The 16814-nt window shown below is 55.1% G+C and overlaps 25 non-coding genes across 25 annotated transcripts; all 25 read right to left on the reverse strand.

Moving 5' to 3' along the window:
* Positions 1 to 528: 528 nt before the first annotated feature.
* Positions 529 to 647, reverse strand: LOC135646934 (5S ribosomal RNA). Its single transcript, XR_010499686.1, has one exon. It is a non-coding gene; the product is annotated as a 5S ribosomal RNA (ribosomal RNA).
* A 546-nt stretch (positions 648 to 1193) lies between these two features.
* LOC135646946 (5S ribosomal RNA) lies at positions 1194 to 1312 on the reverse strand. Its single transcript, XR_010499697.1, has one exon. It is a non-coding gene; the product is annotated as a 5S ribosomal RNA (ribosomal RNA).
* Positions 1313 to 1858: 546 nt separating this feature from the next.
* Positions 1859 to 1977, reverse strand: LOC135646958 (5S ribosomal RNA). The gene has a single exon (XR_010499708.1). It is a non-coding gene; the product is annotated as a 5S ribosomal RNA (ribosomal RNA).
* Positions 1978 to 2523: 546 nt separating this feature from the next.
* Positions 2524 to 2642, reverse strand: LOC135646970 (5S ribosomal RNA). Its single transcript, XR_010499719.1, has one exon. It is a non-coding gene; the product is annotated as a 5S ribosomal RNA (ribosomal RNA).
* Positions 2643 to 3188: 546 nt separating this feature from the next.
* Positions 3189 to 3307, reverse strand: LOC135646981 (5S ribosomal RNA). The gene has a single exon (XR_010499730.1). It is a non-coding gene; the product is annotated as a 5S ribosomal RNA (ribosomal RNA).
* A 546-nt stretch (positions 3308 to 3853) lies between these two features.
* On the reverse strand, positions 3854 to 3972 carry LOC135646993 (5S ribosomal RNA). Its single transcript, XR_010499741.1, has one exon. It is a non-coding gene; the product is annotated as a 5S ribosomal RNA (ribosomal RNA).
* A 546-nt stretch (positions 3973 to 4518) lies between these two features.
* Positions 4519 to 4637, reverse strand: LOC135647005 (5S ribosomal RNA). Its single transcript, XR_010499752.1, has one exon. It is a non-coding gene; the product is annotated as a 5S ribosomal RNA (ribosomal RNA).
* Positions 4638 to 5183: 546 nt separating this feature from the next.
* LOC135647017 (5S ribosomal RNA) lies at positions 5184 to 5302 on the reverse strand. Its single transcript, XR_010499763.1, has one exon. It is a non-coding gene; the product is annotated as a 5S ribosomal RNA (ribosomal RNA).
* Positions 5303 to 5848: 546 nt separating this feature from the next.
* LOC135647029 (5S ribosomal RNA) lies at positions 5849 to 5967 on the reverse strand. The gene has a single exon (XR_010499775.1). It is a non-coding gene; the product is annotated as a 5S ribosomal RNA (ribosomal RNA).
* Positions 5968 to 6513: 546 nt separating this feature from the next.
* Positions 6514 to 6632, reverse strand: LOC135647041 (5S ribosomal RNA). Its single transcript, XR_010499786.1, has one exon. It is a non-coding gene; the product is annotated as a 5S ribosomal RNA (ribosomal RNA).
* Positions 6633 to 7178: 546 nt separating this feature from the next.
* LOC135647052 (5S ribosomal RNA) lies at positions 7179 to 7297 on the reverse strand. Its single transcript, XR_010499797.1, has one exon. It is a non-coding gene; the product is annotated as a 5S ribosomal RNA (ribosomal RNA).
* Positions 7298 to 7843: 546 nt separating this feature from the next.
* On the reverse strand, positions 7844 to 7962 carry LOC135648061 (5S ribosomal RNA). The gene has a single exon (XR_010500753.1). It is a non-coding gene; the product is annotated as a 5S ribosomal RNA (ribosomal RNA).
* A 546-nt stretch (positions 7963 to 8508) lies between these two features.
* Positions 8509 to 8627, reverse strand: LOC135647063 (5S ribosomal RNA). Its single transcript, XR_010499808.1, has one exon. It is a non-coding gene; the product is annotated as a 5S ribosomal RNA (ribosomal RNA).
* Positions 8628 to 9173: 546 nt separating this feature from the next.
* On the reverse strand, positions 9174 to 9292 carry LOC135647075 (5S ribosomal RNA). Its single transcript, XR_010499819.1, has one exon. It is a non-coding gene; the product is annotated as a 5S ribosomal RNA (ribosomal RNA).
* A 546-nt stretch (positions 9293 to 9838) lies between these two features.
* Positions 9839 to 9957, reverse strand: LOC135647087 (5S ribosomal RNA). The gene has a single exon (XR_010499830.1). It is a non-coding gene; the product is annotated as a 5S ribosomal RNA (ribosomal RNA).
* Positions 9958 to 10503: 546 nt separating this feature from the next.
* LOC135647099 (5S ribosomal RNA) lies at positions 10504 to 10622 on the reverse strand. Its single transcript, XR_010499842.1, has one exon. It is a non-coding gene; the product is annotated as a 5S ribosomal RNA (ribosomal RNA).
* A 546-nt stretch (positions 10623 to 11168) lies between these two features.
* LOC135647110 (5S ribosomal RNA) lies at positions 11169 to 11287 on the reverse strand. Its single transcript, XR_010499853.1, has one exon. It is a non-coding gene; the product is annotated as a 5S ribosomal RNA (ribosomal RNA).
* Positions 11288 to 11833: 546 nt separating this feature from the next.
* LOC135647182 (5S ribosomal RNA) lies at positions 11834 to 11952 on the reverse strand. Its single transcript, XR_010499923.1, has one exon. It is a non-coding gene; the product is annotated as a 5S ribosomal RNA (ribosomal RNA).
* Positions 11953 to 12498: 546 nt separating this feature from the next.
* On the reverse strand, positions 12499 to 12617 carry LOC135647121 (5S ribosomal RNA). Its single transcript, XR_010499864.1, has one exon. It is a non-coding gene; the product is annotated as a 5S ribosomal RNA (ribosomal RNA).
* Positions 12618 to 13163: 546 nt separating this feature from the next.
* Positions 13164 to 13282, reverse strand: LOC135647132 (5S ribosomal RNA). The gene has a single exon (XR_010499875.1). It is a non-coding gene; the product is annotated as a 5S ribosomal RNA (ribosomal RNA).
* Positions 13283 to 13828: 546 nt separating this feature from the next.
* Positions 13829 to 13947, reverse strand: LOC135647144 (5S ribosomal RNA). Its single transcript, XR_010499887.1, has one exon. It is a non-coding gene; the product is annotated as a 5S ribosomal RNA (ribosomal RNA).
* A 546-nt stretch (positions 13948 to 14493) lies between these two features.
* On the reverse strand, positions 14494 to 14612 carry LOC135647156 (5S ribosomal RNA). The gene has a single exon (XR_010499898.1). It is a non-coding gene; the product is annotated as a 5S ribosomal RNA (ribosomal RNA).
* Positions 14613 to 15158: 546 nt separating this feature from the next.
* On the reverse strand, positions 15159 to 15277 carry LOC135647167 (5S ribosomal RNA). Its single transcript, XR_010499909.1, has one exon. It is a non-coding gene; the product is annotated as a 5S ribosomal RNA (ribosomal RNA).
* A 546-nt stretch (positions 15278 to 15823) lies between these two features.
* Positions 15824 to 15942, reverse strand: LOC135647179 (5S ribosomal RNA). The gene has a single exon (XR_010499920.1). It is a non-coding gene; the product is annotated as a 5S ribosomal RNA (ribosomal RNA).
* A 546-nt stretch (positions 15943 to 16488) lies between these two features.
* Positions 16489 to 16607, reverse strand: LOC135647190 (5S ribosomal RNA). Its single transcript, XR_010499931.1, has one exon. It is a non-coding gene; the product is annotated as a 5S ribosomal RNA (ribosomal RNA).
* Positions 16608 to 16814: the final 207 nt, after the last annotated feature.

Raw genomic sequence — 16814 nt, forward strand, 5'->3', positions numbered from 1 at the left:
CTCGCCTTTGTGCACGTCGCGGACGGCGCATATCGACGACCGGAGCCCATTGCGCACCCCGAAACCTCTCGAACGATCTCGGAATCGCCATCGTCGGATCTCTCCGATGCCCACGAGGCCGACCGCGTACCGGACACGGCAAGCGCGCGCCGAAACCATCGGGACTTTCTCGAACGAACTCGGAATCGCTATTGCGGCCCCATTCCGGAAAGCTCTCTCCGAGCCCCACGAGACTGACTGCGTAGCGGTCACGGCGAATTCCGAGGCCCAAAACCATCGCCTCGGAGGTCGACGGGAGAGGTTTTGGCCGCTCGGGGCGCAAAAAGGAGTGCAACACGAGGACTTCCCATGGGGTCACCCATCCTGGAACCATACATGTCTGATCATTGTATGTTTACGAAGAAATTTTTAGATGATGACTTCATTTACATGTTAATGACACATTTACTGTTGGCCATGATGCTGGAAAAATTGAAAAGCTTAAAGGAGAGTTTTAAGTAAGTCTTTTGGCCGCTCGGGGCGCAAAAAGGAGTGCAACACGAGGACTTCCCAGGGGGTCACCCATCCTAGTACTACTCTCGCCCAAGCACGCTTAACTTCGGAGTTCTGATGGGATCCGGTGCTTTAGTGCTGGTATGATCGCACTCGTTTTGTGTGCGTCGTCCCTCGCCTTTGTGCACGTCGCGGACGGCGCATATCGACGACCGGAGCCCATTGCGCGCCCCGAAACCTCTCGAACGATCTCGGAATCGCCATCGTCGGATCTCTCCGATGCCCACGAGGCCGACCGCGTACCGGACACGGCAAGCGCGCGCCGAAACCATCGGGACTTTCTCGAACGAACTCGGAATCGCTATTGCGGCCCCATTCCGGAAAGCTCTCTCCGAGCCCCACGAGACTGACTGCGTAGCGGTCACGGCGAATTCCGAGGCCCAAAACCATCGCCTCGGAGGTCGACGGGAGAGGTTTTGGCCGCTCGGGGCGCAAAAAGGAGTGCAACACGAGGACTTCCCATGGGGTCACCCATCCTGGAACCATACATGTCTGATCATTGTATGTTTACGAAGAAATTTTTAGATGATGACTTCATTTACATGTTAATGACACATTTACTGTTGGCCATGATGCTGGAAAAATTGAAAAGCTTAAAGGAGAGTTTTAAGTAAGTCTTTTGGCCGCTCGGGGCGCAAAAAGGAGTGCAACACGAGGACTTCCCAGGGGGTCACCCATCCTAGTACTACTCTCGCCCAAGCACGCTTAACTTCGGAGTTCTGATGGGATCCGGTGCTTTAGTGCTGGTATGATCGCACTCGTTTTGTGTGCGTCGTCCCTCGCCTTTGTGCACGTCGCGGACGGCGCATATCGACGACCGGAGCCCATTGCGCGCCCCGAAACCTCTCGAACGATCTCGGAATCGCCATCGTCGGATCTCTCCGATGCCCACGAGGCCGACCGCGTACCGGACACGGCAAGCGCGCGCCGAAACCATCGGGACTTTCTCGAACGAACTCGGAATCGCTATTGCGGCCCCATTCCGGAAAGCTCTCTCCGAGCCCCACGAGACTGACTGCGTAGCGGTCACGGCGAATTCCGAGGCCCAAAACCATCGCCTCGGAGGTCGACGGGAGAGGTTTTGGCCGCTCGGGGCGCAAAAAGGAGTGCAACACGAGGACTTCCCATGGGGTCACCCATCCTGGAACCATACATGTCTGATCATTGTATGTTTACAAAGAAATTTTTAGATGATGACTTCATTTACATGTTAATGACACATTTACTGTTGGCCATGATGCTGGAAAAATTGAAAAGCTTAAAGGAGAGTTTTAAGTAAGTCTTTTGGCCGCTCGGGGCGCAAAAAGGAGTGCAACACGAGGACTTCCCAGGGGGTCACCCATCCTAGTACTACTCTCGCCCAAGCACGCTTAACTTCGGAGTTCTGATGGGATCCGGTGCTTTAGTGCTGGTATGATCGCACTCGTTTTGTGTGCGTCGTCCCTCGCCTTTGTGCACGTCGCGGACGGCGCATATCGACGACCGGAGCCCATTGCGCACCCCGAAACCTCTCGAACGATCTCGGAATCGCCATCGTCGGATCTCTCCGATGCCCACGAGGCCGACCGCGTACCGGACACGGCAAGCGCGCGCCGAAACCATCGGGACTTTCTCGAACGAACTCGGAATCGCTATTGCGGCCCCATTCCGGAAAGCTCTCTCCGAGCCCCACGAGACTGACTGCGTAGCGGTCACGGCGAATTCCGAGGCCCAAAACCATCGCCTCGGAGGTCGACGGGAGAGGTTTTGGCCGCTCGGGGCGCAAAAAGGAGTGCAACACGAGGACTTCCCATGGGGTCACCCATCCTGGAACCATACATGTCTGATCATTGTATGTTTACGAAGAAATTTTTAGATGATGACTTCATTTACATGTTAATGACACATTTACTGTTGGCCATGATGCTGGAAAAATTGAAAAGCTTAAAGGAGAGTTTTAAGTAAGTCTTTTGGCCGCTCGGGGCGCAAAAAGGAGTGCAACACGAGGACTTCCCAGGGGGTCACCCATCCTAGTACTACTCTCGCCCAAGCACGCTTAACTTCGGAGTTCTGATGGGATCCGGTGCTTTAGTGCTGGTATGATCGCACTCGTTTTGTGTGCGTCGTCCCTCGCCTTTGTGCACGTCGCGGACGGCGCATATCGACGACCGGAGCCCATTGCGCGCCCCGAAACCTCTCGAACGATCTCGGAATCGCCATCGTCGGATCTCTCCGATGCCCACGAGGCCGACCGCGTACCGGACACGGCAAGCGCGCGCCGAAACCATCGGGACTTTCTCGAACGAACTCGGAATCGCTATTGCGGCCCCATTCCGGAAAGCTCTCTCCGAGCCCCACGAGACTGACTGCGTAGCGGTCACGGCGAATTCCGAGGCCCAAAACCATCGCCTCGGAGGTCGACGGGAGAGGTTTTGGCCGCTCGGGGCGCAAAAAGGAGTGCAACACGAGGACTTCCCATGGGGTCACCCATCCTGGAACCATACATGTCTGATCATTGTATGTTTACGAAGAAATTTTTAGATGATGACTTCATTTACATGTTAATGACACATTTACTGTTGGCCATGATGCTGGAAAAATTGAAAAGCTTAAAGGAGAGTTTTAAGTAAGTCTTTTGGCCGCTCGGGGCGCAAAAAGGAGTGCAACACGAGGACTTCCCAGGGGGTCACCCATCCTAGTACTACTCTCGCCCAAGCACGCTTAACTTCGGAGTTCTGATGGGATCCGGTGCTTTAGTGCTGGTATGATCGCACTCGTTTTGTGTGCGTCGTCCCTCGCCTTTGTGCACGTCGCGGACGGCGCATATCGACGACCGGAGCCCATTGCGCACCCCGAAACCTCTCGAACGATCTCGGAATCGCCATCGTCGGATCTCTCCGATGCCCACGAGGCCGACCGCGTACCGGACACGGCAAGCGCGCGCCGAAACCATCGGGACTTTCTCGAACGAACTCGGAATCGCTATTGCGGCCCCATTCCGGAAAGCTCTCTCCGAGCCCCACGAGACTGACTGCGTAGCGGTCACGGCGAATTCCGAGGCCCAAAACCATCGCCTCGGAGGTCGACGGGAGAGGTTTTGGCCGCTCGGGGCGCAAAAAGGAGTGCAACACGAGGACTTCCCATGGGGTCACCCATCCTGGAACCATACATGTCTGATCATTGTATGTTTACGAAGAAATTTTTAGATGATGACTTCATTTACATGTTAATGACACATTTACTGTTGGCCATGATGCTGGAAAAATTGAAAAGCTTAAAGGAGAGTTTTAAGTAAGTCTTTTGGCCGCTCGGGGCGCAAAAAGGAGTGCAACACGAGGACTTCCCAGGGGGTCACCCATCCTAGTACTACTCTCGCCCAAGCACGCTTAACTTCGGAGTTCTGATGGGATCCGGTGCTTTAGTGCTGGTATGATCGCACTCGTTTTGTGTGCGTCGTCCCTCGCCTTTGTGCACGTCGCGGACGGCGCATATCGACGACCGGAGCCCATTGCGCGCCCCGAAACCTCTCGAACGATCTCGGAATCGCCATCGTCGGATCTCTCCGATGCCCACGAGGCCGACCGCGTACCGGACACGGCAAGCGCGCGCCGAAACCATCGGGACTTTCTCGAACGAACTCGGAATCGCTATTGCGGCCCCATTCCGGAAAGCTCTCTCCGAGCCCCACGAGACTGACTGCGTAGCGGTCACGGCGAATTCCGAGGCCCAAAACCATCGCCTCGGAGGTCGACGGGAGAGGTTTTGGCCGCTCGGGGCGCAAAAAGGAGTGCAACACGAGGACTTCCCATGGGGTCACCCATCCTGGAACCATACATGTCTGATCATTGTATGTTTACGAAGAAATTTTTAGATGATGACTTCATTTACATGTTAATGACACATTTACTGTTGGCCATGATGCTGGAAAAATTGAAAAGCTTAAAGGAGAGTTTTAAGTAAGTCTTTTGGCCGCTCGGGGCGCAAAAAGGAGTGCAACACGAGGACTTCCCAGGGGGTCACCCATCCTAGTACTACTCTCGCCCAAGCACGCTTAACTTCGGAGTTCTGATGGGATCCGGTGCTTTAGTGCTGGTATGATCGCACTCGTTTTGTGTGCGTCGTCCCTCGCCTTTGTGCACGTCGCGGACGGCGCATATCGACGACCGGAGCCCATTGCGCACCCCGAAACCTCTCGAACGATCTCGGAATCGCCATCGTCGGATCTCTCCGATGCCCACGAGGCCGACCGCGTACCGGACACGGCAAGCGCGCGCCGAAACCATCGGGACTTTCTCGAACGAACTCGGAATCGCTATTGCGGCCCCATTCCGGAAAGCTCTCTCCGAGCCCCACGAGACTGACTGCGTAGCGGTCACGGCGAATTCCGAGGCCCAAAACCATCGCCTCGGAGGTCGACGGGAGAGGTTTTGGCCGCTCGGGGCGCAAAAAGGAGTGCAACACGAGGACTTCCCATGGGGTCACCCATCCTGGAACCATACATGTCTGATCATTGTATGTTTACGAAGAAATTTTTAGATGATGACTTCATTTACATGTTAATGACACATTTACTGTTGGCCATGATGCTGGAAAAATTGAAAAGCTTAAAGGAGAGTTTTAAGTAAGTCTTTTGGCCGCTCGGGGCGCAAAAAGGAGTGCAACACGAGGACTTCCCAGGGGGTCACCCATCCTAGTACTACTCTCGCCCAAGCACGCTTAACTTCGGAGTTCTGATGGGATCCGGTGCTTTAGTGCTGGTATGATCGCACTCGTTTTGTGTGCGTCGTCCCTCGCCTTTGTGCACGTCGCGGACGGCGCATATCGACGACCGGAGCCCATTGCGCGCCCCGAAACCTCTCGAACGATCTCGGAATCGCCATCGTCGGATCTCTCCGATGCCCACGAGGCCGACCGCGTACCGGACACGGCAAGCGCGCGCCGAAACCATCGGGACTTTCTCGAACGAACTCGGAATCGCTATTGCGGCCCCATTCCGGAAAGCTCTCTCCGAGCCCCACGAGACTGACTGCGTAGCGGTCACGGCGAATTCCGAGGCCCAAAACCATCGCCTCGGAGGTCGACGGGAGAGGTTTTGGCCGCTCGGGGCGCAAAAAGGAGTGCAACACGAGGACTTCCCATGGGGTCACCCATCCTGGAACCATACATGTCTGATCATTGTATGTTTACGAAGAAATTTTTAGATGATGACTTCATTTACATGTTAATGACACATTTACTGTTGGCCATGATGCTGGAAAAATTGAAAAGCTTAAAGGAGAGTTTTAAGTAAGTCTTTTGGCCGCTCGGGGCGCAAAAAGGAGTGCAACACGAGGACTTCCCAGGGGGTCACCCATCCTAGTACTACTCTCGCCCAAGCACGCTTAACTTCGGAGTTCTGATGGGATCCGGTGCTTTAGTGCTGGTATGATCGCACTCGTTTTGTGTGCGTCGTCCCTCGCCTTTGTGCACGTCGCGGACGGCGCATATCGACGACCGGAGCCCATTGCGCACCCCGAAACCTCTCGAACGATCTCGGAATCGCCATCGTCGGATCTCTCCGATGCCCACGAGGCCGACCGCGTACCGGACACGGCAAGCGCGCGCCGAAACCATCGGGACTTTCTCGAACGAACTCGGAATCGCTATTGCGGCCCCATTCCGGAAAGCTCTCTCCGAGCCCCACGAGACTGACTGCGTAGCGGTCACGGCGAATTCCGAGGCCCAAAACCATCGCCTCGGAGGTCGACGGGAGAGGTTTTGGCCGCTCGGGGCGCAAAAAGGAGTGCAACACGAGGACTTCCCATGGGGTCACCCATCCTGGAACCATACATGTCTGATCATTGTATGTTTACGAAGAAATTTTTAGATGATGACTTCATTTACATGTTAATGACACATTTACTGTTGGCCATGATGCTGGAAAAATTGAAAAGCTTAAAGGAGAGTTTTAAGTAAGTCTTTTGGCCGCTCGGGGCGCAAAAAGGAGTGCAACACGAGGACTTCCCAGGGGGTCACCCATCCTAGTACTACTCTCGCCCAAGCACGCTTAACTTCGGAGTTCTGATGGGATCCGGTGCTTTAGTGCTGGTATGATCGCACTCGTTTTGTGTGCGTCGTCCCTCGCCTTTGTGCACGTCGCGGACGGCGCATATCGACGACCGGAGCCCATTGCGCGCCCCGAAACCTCTCGAACGATCTCGGAATCGCCATCGTCGGATCTCTCCGATGCCCACGAGGCCGACCGCGTACCGGACACGGCAAGCGCGCGCCGAAACCATCGGGACTTTCTCGAACGAACTCGGAATCGCTATTGCGGCCCCATTCCGGAAAGCTCTCTCCGAGCCCCACGAGACTGACTGCGTAGCGGTCACGGCGAATTCCGAGGCCCAAAACCATCGCCTCGGAGGTCGACGGGAGAGGTTTTGGCCGCTCGGGGCGCAAAAAGGAGTGCAACACGAGGACTTTCCATGGGGTCACCCATCCTGGAACCATACATGTCTGATCATTGTTTGTTTACGAAGAAATTTTTAGATGATGACTTCATTTACATGTTAATGACACATTTACTGTTGGCCATGATGCTGGAAAAATTGAAAAGCTTAAAGGAGAGTTTTAAGTAAGTCTTTTGGCCGCTCGGGGCGCAAAAAGGAGTGCAACACGAGGACTTCCCAGGGGGTCACCCATCCTAGTACTACTCTCGCCCAAGCACGCTTAACTTCGGAGTTCTGATGGGATCCGGTGCTTTAGTGCTGGTATGATCGCACTCGTTTTGTGTGCGTCGTCCCTCGCCTTTGTGCACGTCGCGGACGGCGCATATCGACGACCGGAGCCCATTGCGCGCCCCGAAACCTCTCGAACGATCTCGGAATCGCCATCGTCGGATCTCTCCGATGCCCACGAGGCCGACCGCGTACCGGACACGGCAAGCGCGCGCCGAAACCATCGGGACTTTCTCGAACGAACTCGGAATCGCTATTGCGGCCCCATTCCGGAAAGCTCTCTCCGAGCCCCACGAGACTGACTGCGTAGCGGTCACGGCGAATTCCGAGGCCCAAAACCATCGCCTCGGAGGTCGACGGGAGAGGTTTTGGCCGCTCGGGGCGCAAAAAGGAGTGCAACACGAGGACTTCCCATGGGGTCACCCATCCTGGAACCATACATGTCTGATCATTGTATGTTTACGAAGAAATTTTTAGATGATGACTTCATTTACATGTTAATGACACATTTACTGTTGGCCATGATGCTGGAAAAATTGAAAAGCTTAAAGGAGAGTTTTAAGTAAGTCTTTTGGCCGCTCGGGGCGCAAAAAGGAGTGCAACACGAGGACTTCCCAGGGGGTCACCCATCCTAGTACTACTCTCGCCCAAGCACGCTTAGCTTCGGAGTTCTGATGGGATCCGGTGCTTTAGTGCTGGTATGATCGCACTCGTTTTGTGTGCGTCGTCCCTCGCCTTTGTGCACGTCGCGGACGGCGCATATCGACGACCGGAGCCCATTGCGCGCCCCGAAACCTCTCGAACGATCTCGGAATCGCCATCGTCGGATCTCTCCGATGCCCACGAGGCCGACCGCGTACCGGACACGGCAAGCGCGCGCCGAAACCATCGGGACTTTCTCGAACGAACTCGGAATCGCTATTGCGGCCCCATTCCGGAAAGCTCTCTCCGAGCCCCACGAGACTGACTGCGTAGCGGTCACGGCGAATTCCGAGGCCCAAAACCATCGCCTCGGAGGTCGACGGGAGAGGTTTTGGCCGCTCGGGGCGCAAAAAGGAGTGCAACACGAGGACTTCCCATGGGGTCACCCATCCTGGAACCATACATGTCTGATCATTGTATGTTTACGAAGAAATTTTTAGATGATGACTTCATTTACATGTTAATGACACATTTACTGTTGGCCATGATGCTGGAAAAATTGAAAAGCTTAAAGGAGAGTTTTAAGTAAGTCTTTTGGCCGCTCGGGGCGCAAAAAGGAGTGCAACACGAGGACTTCCCAGGGGGTCACCCATCCTAGTACTACTCTCGCCCAAGCACGCTTAACTTCGGAGTTCTGATGGGATCCGGTGCTTTAGTGCTGGTATGATCGCACTCGTTTTGTGTGCGTCGTCCCTCGCCTTTGTGCACGTCGCGGACGGCGCATATCGACGACCGGAGCCCATTGCGCACCCCGAAACCTCTCGAACGATCTCGGAATCGCCATCGTCGGATCTCTCCGATGCCCACGAGGCCGACCGCGTACCGGACACGGCAAGCGCGCGCCGAAACCATCGGGACTTTCTCGAACGAACTCGGAATCGCTATTGCGGCCCCATTCCGGAAAGCTCTCTCCGAGCCCCACGAGACTGACTGCGTAGCGGTCACGGCGAATTCCGAGGCCCAAAACCATCGCCTCGGAGGTCGACGGGAGAGGTTTTGGCCGCTCGGGGCGCAAAAAGGAGTGCAACACGAGGACTTCCCATGGGGTCACCCATCCTGGAACCATACATGTCTGATCATTGTATGTTTACGAAGAAATTTTTAGATGATGACTTCATTTACATGTTAATGACACATTTACTGTTGGCCATGATGCTGGAAAAATTGAAAAGCTTAAAGGAGAGTTTTAAGTAAGTCTTTTGGCCGCTCGGGGCGCAAAAAGGAGTGCAACACGAGGACTTCCCAGGGGGTCACCCATCCTAGTACTACTCTCGCCCAAGCACGCTTAACTTCGGAGTTCTGATGGGATCCGGTGCTTTAGTGCTGGTATGATCGCACTCGTTTTGTGTGCGTCGTCCCTCGCCTTTGTGCACGTCGCGGACGGCGCATATCGACGACCGGAGCCCATTGCGCACCCCGAAACCTCTCGAACGATCTCGGAATCGCCATCGTCGGATCTCTCCGATGCCCACGAGGCCGACCGCGTACCGGACACGGCAAGCGCGCGCCGAAACCATCGGGACTTTCTCGAACGAACTCGGAATCGCTATTGCGGCCCCATTCCGGAAAGCACTCTCCGAGCCCCACGAGACTGACTGCGTAGCGGTCACGGCGAATTCCGAGGCCCAAAACCATCGCCTCGGAGGTCGACGGGAGAGGTTTTGGCCGCTCGGGGCGCAAAAAGGAGTGCAACACGAGGACTTCCCATGGGGTCACCCATCCTGGAACCATACATGTCTGATCATTGTATGTTTACGAAGAAATTTTTAGATGATGACTTCATTTACATGTTAATGACACATTTACTGTTGGCCATGATGCTGGAAAAATTGAAAAGCTTAAAGGAGAGTTTTAAGTAAGTCTTTTGGCCGCTCGGGGCGCAAAAAGGAGTGCAACACGAGGACTTCCCAGGGGGTCACCCATCCTAGTACTACTCTCGCCCAAGCACGCTTAACTTCGGAGTTCTGATGGGATCCGGTGCTTTAGTGCTGGTATGATCGCACTCGTTTTGTGTGCGTCGTCCCTCGCCTTTGTGCACGTCGCGGACGGCGCATATCGACGACCGGAGCCCATTGCGCACCCCGAAACCTCTCGAACGATCTCGGAATCGCCATCGTCGGATCTCTCCGATGCCCACGAGGCCGACCGCGTACCGGACACGGCAAGCGCGCGCCGAAACCATCGGGACTTTCTCGAACGAACTCGGAATCGCTATTGCGGCCCCATTCCGGAAAGCTCTCTCCGAGCCCCACGAGACTGACTGCGTAGCGGTCACGGCGAATTCCGAGGCCCAAAACCATCGCCTCGGAGGTCGACGGGAGAGGTTTTGGCCGCTCGGGGCGCAAAAAGGAGTGCAACACGAGGACTTCCCATGGGGTCACCCATCCTGGAACCATACATGTCTGATCATTGTATGTTTACGAAGAAATTTTTAGATGATGACTTCATTTACATGTTAATGACACATTTACTGTTGGCCATGATGCTGGAAAAATTGAAAAGCTTAAAGGAGAGTTTTAAGTAAGTCTTTTGGCCGCTCGGGGCGCAAAAAGGAGTGCAACACGAGGACTTCCCAGGGGGTCACCCATCCTAGTACTACTCTCGCCCAAGCACGCTTAACTTCGGAGTTCTGATGGGATCCGGTGCTTTAGTGCTGGTATGATCGCACTCGTTTTGTGTGCGTCGTCCCTCGCCTTTGTGCACGTCGCGGACGGCGCATATCGACGACCGGAGCCCATTGCGCGCCCCGAAACCTCTCGAACGATCTCGGAATCGCCATCGTCGGATCTCTCCGATGCCCACGAGGCCGACCGCGTACCGGACACGGCAAGCGCGCGCCGAAACCATCGGGACTTTCTCGAACGAACTCGGAATCGCTATTGCGGCCCCATTCCGGAAAGCTCTCTCCGAGCCCCACGAGACTGACTGCGTAGCGGTCACGGCGAATTCCGAGGCCCAAAACCATCGCCTCGGAGGTCGACGGGAGAGGTTTTGGCCGCTCGGGGCGCAAAAAGGAGTGCGACACGAGGACTTCCCATGGGGTCACCCATCCTGGAACCATACATGTCTGATCATTGTATGTTTACGAAGAAATTTTTAGATGATGACTTCATTTACATGTTACTGACACATTTACTGTTGGCCATGATGCTGGAAAAATTGAAAAGCTTAAAGGAGAGTTTTAAGTAAGTCTTTTGGCCGCTCCGGGCGCAAAAAGGAGTGCAACACGAGGACTTCCCAGGGGGTCACCCATCCTAGTACTACTCTCGCCCAAGCACGCTTAACTTCGGAGTTCTGATGGGATCCGGTGCTTTAGTGCTGGTATGATCGCACTCGTTTTGTGTGCGTCGTCCCTCGCCTTTGTGCACGTCGCGGACGGCGCATATCGACGACCGGAGCCCATTGCGCGCCCCGAAACCTCTCGAACGATCTCGGAATCGCCATCGTCGGATCTCTCCGATGCCCACGAGGCCGACCGCGTACCGGACACGGCAAGCGCGCGCCGAAACCATCGGGACTTTCTCGAACGAACTCGGAATCGCTATTGCGGCCCCATTCCGGAAAGCTCTCTCCGAGCCCCACGAGACTGACCGCGTAGCGGTCACGGCGAATTCCGAGGCCCAAAACCATCGCCTCGGAGGTCGACGGGAGAGGTTTTGGCCGCTCGGGGAGCAAAAAGGAGTGCAACACGAGGACTTCCCATGGGGTCACCCATCCTGGAACCATACATGTCTGATCATTGTATGTTTACGAAGAAATTTTTAGATGATGACTTCATTTACATGTTAATGACACATTTACTGTTGGCCATGATGCTGGAAAAATTGAAAAGCTTAAAGGAGAGTTTTAAGTAAGTCTTTTGGCCGCTCGGGGCGCAAAAAGGAGTGCAACACGAGGACTTCCCAGGGGGTCACCCATCCTAGTACTACTCTCGCCCAAGCACGCTTAACTTCGGAGTTCTGATGGGAACCAGTGCTTTAGTGCTGGTATGATCGCACTCGTTTTGTGTGCGTCGTCCCTCGCCTTTGTGCACGTCGCGGACGGCGCATATCGACGACCGGAGCCCATTGCGCGCCCCGAAACCTCTCGAACGATCTCGGAATCGCCATCGTCGGATCTCTCCGATGCCCACGAGGCCGACCGCGTACCGGACACGGCAAGCGCGCGCCGAAACCATCGGGACTTTCTCGAACGAACTCGGAATCGCTATTGCGGCCCCATTCCGGAAAGCTCTCTCCGAGCCCCACGAGACTGACCGCGTAGCGGTCACGGCGAATTCCGAGGCCCAAAACCATCGCCTCGGAGGTCGACGGGAGAGGTTTTGGCCGCTCGGGGCGCAAAAAGGAGTGCAACACGAGGACTTCCCATGGGGTCACCCATCCTGGAACCATACATGTCTGATCATTGTATGTTTACGAAGAAATTTTTAGATGATGACTTCATTTACATGTTACTGACACATTTACTGTTGGCCATGATGCTGGAAAAATTGAAAAGCTTAAAGGAGAGTTTTAAGTAAGTCTTTTGGCCGCTCGGGGCGCAAAAAGGAGTGCAACACGAGGACTTCCCAGGGGGTCACCCATCCTAGTACTACTCTCGCCCAAGCACGCTTAACTTCGGAGTTCTGATGGGATCCGGTGCTTTAGTGCTGGTATGATCGCACTCGTTTTGTGTGCGTCGTCCCTCGCCTTTGTGCACGTCGCGGACGGCGCATATCGACGACCGGAGCCCATTGCGCGCCCCGAAACCTCTCGAACGATCTCGGAATCGCCATCGTCGGATCTCTCCGATGCCCACGAGGCCGACCGCGTACCGGACACGGCAAGCGCGCGCCGAAACCATCGGGACTTTCTCGAACGAACTCGGAATCGCTATTGCGGCCCCATTCCGGAAAGCTCTCTCCGAGCCCCACGAGACTGACCGCGTAGCGGTCACGGCGAATTCCGAGGCCCAAAACCATCGCCTCGGAGGTCGACGGGAGAGGTTTTGGCCGCTCGGGGCGCAAAAAGGAGTGCAACACGAGGACTTCCCATGGGGTCACCCATCCTGGAACCATACATGTCTGATCATTGTATGTTTACGAAGAAATTTTTAGATGATGACTTCATTTACATGTTAATGACACATTTACTGTTGGCCATGATGCTGGAAAAATTGAAAAGCTTAAAGGAGAGTTTTAAGTAAGTCTTTTGGCCGCTCGGGGCGCAAAAAGGAGTGCAACACGAGGACTTCCCAGGGGGTCACCCATCCTAGTACTACTCTCGCCCAAGCACGCTTAACTTCGGAGTTCTGATGGGATCCGGTGCTTTAGTGCTGGTATGATCGCACTCGTTTTGTGTGCGTCGTCCCTCGCCTTTGTGCACGTCGCGGACGGCGCATATCGACGACCGGAGCCCATTGCGCGCCCCGAAACCTCTCGAACGATCTCGGAATCGCCATCGTCGGATCTCTCCGATGCCCACGAGGCCGACCGCGTACCGGACACGGCAAGCGCGCGCCGAAACCATCGGGACTTTCTCGAACGAACTCGGAATCGCTATTGCGGCCCCATTCCGGAAAGCTCTCTCCGAGCCCCACGAGACTGACTGCGTAGCGGTCACGGCGAATTCCGAGGCCCAAAACCATCGCCTCGGAGGTCGACGGGAGAGGTTTTGGCCGCTCGGGGCGCAAAAAGGAGTGCAACACGAGGACTTCCCATGGGGTCACCCATCCTGGAACCATACATGTCTGATCATTGTATGTTTACGAAGAAATTTTTAGATGATGACTTCATTTACATGTTAATGACACATTTACTGTTGGCCATGATGCTGGAAAAATTGAAAAGCTTAAAGGAGAGTTTTAAGTAAGTCTTTTGGCCGCTCGGGGCGCAAAAAGGAGTGCAACACGAGGACTTCCCAGGGGGTCACCCATCCTAGTACTACTCTCGCCCAAGCACGCTTAACTTCGGAGTTCTGATGGGATCCGGTGCTTTAGTGCTGGTATGATCGCACTCGTTTTGTGTGCGTCGTCCCTCGCCTTTGTGCACGTCGCGGACGGCGCATATCGACGACCGGAGCCCATTGCGCGCCCCGAAACCTCTCGAACGATCTCGGAATCGCCATCGTCGGATCTCTCCGATGCCCACGAGGCCGACCGCGTACCGGACACGGCAAGCGCGCGCCGAAACCATCGGGACTTTCTCGAACGAACTCGGAATCGCTATTGCGGCCCCATTCCGGAAAGCTCTCTCCGAGCCCCACGAGACTGACTGCGTAGCGGTCACGGCGAATTCCGAGGCCCAAAACCATCGCCTCGGAGGTCGACGGGAGAGGTTTTGGCCGCTCGGGGCGCAAAAAGGAGTGCAACACGAGGACTTTCCATGGGGTCACCCATCCTGGAACCATACATGTCTGATCATTGTATGTTTACGAAGAAATTTTTAGATGATGACTTCATTTACATGTTAATGACACATTTACTGTTGGCCATGATGCTGGAAAAATTGAAAAGCTTAAAGGAGAGTTTTAAGTAAGTCTTTTGGCCGCTCGGGGCGCAAAAAGGAGTGCAACACGAGGACTTCCCAGGGGGTCACCCATCCTAGTACTACTCTCGCCCAAGCACGCTTAACTTCGGAGTTCTGATGGGATCCGGTGCTTTAGTGCTGGTATGATCGCACTCGTTTTGTGTGCGTCGTCCCTCGCCTTTGTGCACGTCGCGGACGGCGCATATCGACGACCGGAGCCCATTGCGCGCCCCGAAACCTCTCGAACGATCTCGGAATCGCCATCGTCGGATCTCTCCGATGCCCACGAGGCCGACCGCGTACCGGACACGGCAAGCGCGCGCCGAAACCATCGGGACTTTCTCGAACGAACTCGGAATCGCTATTGCGGCCCCATTCCGGAAAGCTCTCTCCGAGCCCCACGAGACTGACTGCGTAGCGGTCACGGCGAATTCCGAGGCCCAAAACCATCGCCTCGGAGGTCGACGGGAGAGGTTTTGGCCGCTCGGGGCGCAAAAAGGAGTGCAACACGAGGACTTTCCATGGGGTCACCCATCCTGGAACCATACATGTCTGATCATTGTATGTTTACGAAGAAATTTTTAGATGATGACTTCATTTACATGTTAATGACACATTTACTGTTGGCCATGATGCTGGAAAAATTGAAAAGCTTAAAGGAGAGTTTTAAGTAAGTCTTTTGGCCGCTCGGGGCGCAAAAAGGAGTGCAACACGAGGACTTCCCAGGGGGTCACCCATCCTAGTACTACTCTCGCCCAAGCACGCTTAACTTCGGAGTTCTGATGGGATCCGGTGCTTTAGTGCTGGTATGATCGCACTCGTTTTGTGTGCGTCGTCCCTCGCCTTTGTGCACGTCGCGGACGGCGCATATCGACGACCGGAGCCCATTGCGCGCCCCGAAACCTCTCGAACGATCTCGGAATCGCCATCGTCGGATCTCTCCGATGCCCACGAGGCCGACCGCGTACCGGACACGGCAAGCGCGCGCCGAAACCATCGGGACTTTCTCGAACGAACTCGGAATCGCTATTGCGGCCCCATTCCGGAAAGCTCTCTCCGAGCCCCACGAGACTGACTGCGTAGCGGTCACGGCGAATTCCGAGGCCCAAAACCATCGCCTCGGAGGTCGACGGGAGAGGTTTTGGCCGCTCGGGGCGCAAAAAGGAGTGCAACACGAGGACTTCCCATGGGGTCACCCATCCTGGAACCATACATGTCTGATCATTGTATGTTTACGAAGAAATTTTTAGATGATGACTTCATTTACATGTTAATGACACATTTACTGTTGGCCATGATGCTGGAAAAATTGAAAAGCTTAAAGGAGAGTTTTAAGTAAGTCTTTTGGCCGCTCGGGGCGCAAAAAGGAGTGCAACACGAGGACTTCCCAGGGGGTCACCCATCCTAGTACTACTCTCGCCCAAGCACGCTTAACTTCGGAGTTCTGATGGGATCCGGTGCTTTAGTGCTGGTATGATCGCACTCGTTTTGTGTGCGTCGTCCCTCGCCTTTGTGCACGTCGCGGACGGCGCATATCGACGACCGGAGCCCATTGCGCGCCCCGAAACCTCTCGAACGATCTCGGAATCGCCATCGTCGGATCTCTCCGATGCCCACGAGGCCGACCGCGTACCGGACACGGCAAGCGCGCGCCGAAACCATCGGGACTTTCTCGAACGAACTCGGAATCGCTATTGCGGCCCCATTCCGGAAAGCTCTCTCCGAGCCCCACGAGACTGACTGCGTAGCGGTCACGGCGAATTCCGAGGCCCAAAACCATCGCCTCGGAGGTCGACGGGAGAGGTTTTGGCCGCTCGGGGCGCAAAAAGGAGTGCAACACGAGGACTTCCCATGGGGTCACCCATCCTGGAACCATACATGTCTGATCATTGTATGTTTACGAAGAAATTTTTAGATGATGACTTCATTTACATGTTAATGACACATTTACTGTTGGCCATGATGCTGGAAAAATTGAAAAGCTTAAAGGAGAGTTTTAAGTAAGTCTTTTGGCCGCTCGGGGCGCAAAAAGGAGTGCAACACGAGGACTTCCCAGGGGGTCACCCATCCTAGTACTACTCTCGCCCAAGCACGCTTAACTTCGGAGTTCTGATGGGATCCGGTGCTTTAGTGCTGGTATGATCGCACTCGTTTTGTGTGCGTCGTCCCTCGCCTTTGTGCACGTCGCGGACGGCGCATATCGACGACCGGAGCCCATTGCGCACCCCGAAACCTCTCGAACGATCTCGGAATCGCCATCGTCGGATCTCTCCGATGCCCACGAGGCCGACCGCGTACCGGACACGGCAAGCGCGCGCCGAAACCATCGGGACTTTCTCGAACGAACTCGGAATCGC

Source organism: Musa acuminata, chromosome BXJ3-8 (genome assembly GCF_036884655.1).
Source record: "Musa acuminata AAA Group cultivar baxijiao chromosome BXJ3-8, Cavendish_Baxijiao_AAA, whole genome shotgun sequence".
NCBI classification, from domain to species: domain Eukaryota; kingdom Viridiplantae; phylum Streptophyta; class Magnoliopsida; order Zingiberales; family Musaceae; genus Musa; species Musa acuminata.